Source organism: Carlito syrichta, unplaced genomic scaffold, assembly GCF_000164805.1.
Source record: "Carlito syrichta isolate Samal-C Ts95f unplaced genomic scaffold, Tarsius_syrichta-2.0.1 Scaffold212929, whole genome shotgun sequence".
Classification (NCBI taxonomy): Eukaryota; Metazoa; Chordata; class Mammalia; order Primates; family Tarsiidae; genus Carlito; species Carlito syrichta.
In genome coordinates, this window is record NW_007157025.1 from 5,183 (window position 1) to 9,095 (window position 3,913).

The following is a 3,913-nucleotide window of genomic DNA, read 5'->3' on the forward strand; positions in this document are numbered from 1 at the left end:
ACAATACTTGCATCATGGTAAAACTGCCTAAAACACAGACAAGAATCAAGTACTACAAATAGCCCTGGGGGGAGAAGAGGAGTCATATTGTCACAATATCTTTAACAAAGCAACATTAAAACTACAACTAACATCTCAACATAAATCATGGAAGGAAGAACTCAGTGGAATTATACAAAGTCCCAAAAGAAAACAGCTACCACCCTAGAATTCTATACCCAGCAAAAATATCATACAAAAGCTAAGACAAAATACATTTTCAGAATAACAAAATTGAGATAATTCATCATATCAAATCATACTATAAAAAAACTGTTAAGAGAATTTTACAGACAAGAAAAAGATGACAGATGAAAATAAGAAAATGCAAAAATAAAAAAATAGAATATTATGGGACAATGAATCCAAGAAGAGGCAAGAAAGTAGAAAACAGCCATCATGTAAGGAGTGGGCCTAATAAAAAAGAGATAGTAAGATGGTAGACAACATTTAAATGTATCAGTGATTGCCTTATGTGTAAATAAAATAGATAGCATCCATTACAATGCATTTAAAAACAAATTTTAAAAAGAGCAACAATCATATGCTGCTTACATGTTACACAGCTTAAATATAAGAGATCAGGGATGGTTAAAATAGAAAGTTGGAGAAAATATAACACACAAACACCAATCAATAGAAAACAGACATAATCATGGCCGTGTCCAACAAGGTAGATTGTAGGACAAGAAGCCCTAGTAGTGATCAGTGGGGCATTTCCTAGTGACAAATGATTATTTACCAAAAAGACATGGCAATTCTAAATTTGCATGCATCAAATCATTGATAATATGCTTCAATAAAATACAATAGATATAAAATTAGAAATAGACACATCTACAATCATAGTGTGTTTTTTTTTTTTTTAAGTATTTTGGTTAAAGAGAAACAGCCTTTTCCAAAGTCAACAAAGTGAACTGAAGGTCAGAAATAAACTGGGTGTGGTCCATTCCCAAGCTCTTGCTCCAAAACCCAGAATGAGGAAACATGGCCTTCCCGAGAATTTTGGGGAAAATTGGTGCAGCAGAGGCAGTCCTTTGGTGGGGCCGACAGAGCTGCCAGCCCACCTGTGGTCCCTGGATTGGCTTGAGTGGGCTTTAAGGCAATTTCCACAGGCCTATGTGCTGACATGATTAACATTAATATTCCTGGGGGGTAGTAAATTAAGGAATGATGTGGGTAGTCAGGAGAGTGGCTTACTCAGTTGGGGATTCTGACTCACAATCAGGAAATAGTCTTTATTGGGTGCAACCATGATTTCATTTTGCTTGGAGTGAATTTGAAGGAAGTTGAGGTGGTTCTGGGAGTCAATTTTGTGCACAAAGCTCCAGGCCTTCAAGATGAAGCTGTATTTGAGTTTGGTGCTCTGTGTAGTGGATTGTCCCTGGTGCTCTTGATGGAAATGCCTTCTGTGTTCACCATGATAATTCCCTGCGCTCCCTTCTGGCTCAAAGTCACTTCAATGCTCCCCACCTCTGCCATTTCGCATGATCCAGTAGCTAGCAGAGCCAACACTCCCATAGTGTGATTTTAACACACCTCTCTCAATAACCAACTTGCATTGTTTTTGTTATTAAAGGATAAGAATTGATTTTGTGTTCTTATTGGCTTTTTATGATGTATTTGGAACTGACTTCATAGATCTGGAATATTTTCCCACTGGAATGTTACCTTTTTGCTCACTGGCATATAAGCCTTCTCTTTATTGTAATACTTACTTTATAATAAATGTTGTAATAGTTCTTGCCAGCATTGGTCTTTGCATTTTATTTAAGACTTTTTAAATTGCTATAAAATGCATCTTCTCATCAAGCTATGTGTTGTTTCCTCCATTGTTTTCATTCTCCAAACCTAAAAAAGTGTGTTTCTATAGATTTATTTTTCCCTAGACATGATATTCTACTGAGTCTTCATATTGACACTATGGGTTCAAAAAATGTACTTCATCTAAATAGCATCCTTTCAAAGTGCGCTGAAACTGAATGTGCAAATGTTATGGGTGATCTTTCTTTTTACCCAGAATTAATTTCCTTCAAATTTTTAATTATTCGGCAAATATTCCCTGGGCTTCTGCTAAGTGCCAGGCACTATTTCAGGATCTGGGGGTAAAGCAGTGATGTGAACAGAGCCTCCCTCCATGTTCTTACTGATGGGAAGAAGGAAGAAGCAAACAAATAAATACTGGGGTAGGGGATGATACATGCAGTGGAGAAAAATAAAGCAGAACAGGAAGGCTAAGAAAGACATTGGGGTCAGATGGCAGATATGCCATGATCCACTGGTAGACTCTTTATCACCTTTCAAAATGTCTTGACCATCATCTCTACTACCTCTAAACCTTATCAGTCCTTCTCTATTACAATGATTTGCTTATGCTCCTGATTCTCCTGTGAACTCCCTGAATTAGAATAAACTTTTATGTACCATCACACCTTCTATGACTTCCTCAGTCACATGTTAGTTATTCAGTAGATGGCATTAACTTGAATTGACAAAAAAAAAGGAGGAAAAGGCTTTTCTCAAAGATTCACTCTTAAATAAAAAGCAATGGATGTTATCAATATGTGGCCCATACAAAGTCTATCCAGCCCAGATTACTTTAACAATTAAGAAAGGGCTCAGTGGCTCAGCCTGTAATCCCATGCCTAGGGAGGCTGAGGTGAGTGGATTGCTTGAGCCCGTGGGTTCGAGACCCACCTGGGCAACTTGGCGAGACCTCATCTCTACAATAAATCAAAAAACTAGCCGGGTGTGGTAATGTGCACCTGTAGTTCCAGCTACTTAGAAGGCTGAGGTGGAAGGATCGCCGGAGCCCAGCAGGTCGAGGCTGCAGTGGCCGGGAGTGTGCCACTGCCCTCCATTCTGGGCAACAGAGTGAGACTCCAACTCAAAAAAAAAAAGAAAAAGAAAAAAAGAAACGTCCAGATACTGAAGAATGTCTGGCTGAGCTTGTTTCTCTCTCAATCCAGGGTATACAAAATAATCTTGAAGTTGCTGTGAAATGTTTCTGATGCCTGGCTCTGTTCCCTGAGGTTCTGGCAAAATTAATCAGGAGCAAGGCCTGTGCATCAGTATTTTTTAAAAGCTCACCAGGTACCTCTAATGTGCAGCCAGGTTGAACACCAGGGGGTGGTGCCATGATCATGGTGTTCTGACTGCTCTCACACAAAACCTCAGACCCAGGCACAGCATCCTACCACAGCCAAATCAGAGTTATGACAATTCCCACACTCTCGCTGCAATGCCCACGCTTTCTTCCCCACTGGAAAATTGAATATTTGTGCATAAGAGATCCAGCGTGCTATTTGGCCAGTTCAATGTTTTACTTAGGAGTTGCCACTGTTTGCTTGCAATACACCTCTCACAAATGATGCGCCTTACTCTCTGCTGAGAACAACTGATGCAGGCAGCAAAGCCAGTTATTTTTATTTTTAATTTGGTTCACTCATCACACATTCCTCATCACATAGCACACTTAGCATGCCACAAATGGCAGCAGAATCCACCAGGCGGGGGTATTCTGGCTTTTTCTAAGCTGAGATGATGGAGTCTTTCTCCAGTCTTCTTTGAGGAGACAATGTAAGTACCACCTGGCCTGTGACCATCACAGCAGCTGACCAAGTGGTTCTAACATCCCCTAGGCCCTACCCCAGGCCCAAGCAGGGCTCAGAGACTCTTATGGTGCCCTACACAGCAAATGCTGCTGAACTTACGAAGAACGAAATGAGGCCGGCTGCTTTGTCTCACTCCAGGGCCTCCTGCAGGGTGGAAGCACGTATGGCAAAGTTGCCATTGGACGGGATGGCTTTCAGTTTCACTCCACCAATTAATCCAGCTCTTTCCACTGAGGATGGTGCCTGGAAAGAAGGCAGCA

The 3,913-nt window shown here is 40.6% G+C and overlaps 1 pseudogene; it reads right to left on the reverse strand.

Annotated features, from left to right (window-relative positions):
• Nucleotides 1-1,239: 1,239 nt before the first annotated feature.
• On the reverse strand, nt 1,240-1,521 carry LOC110595007 (annotated as a pseudogene).
• Nucleotides 1,522-3,913: the final 2,392 nt, after the last annotated feature.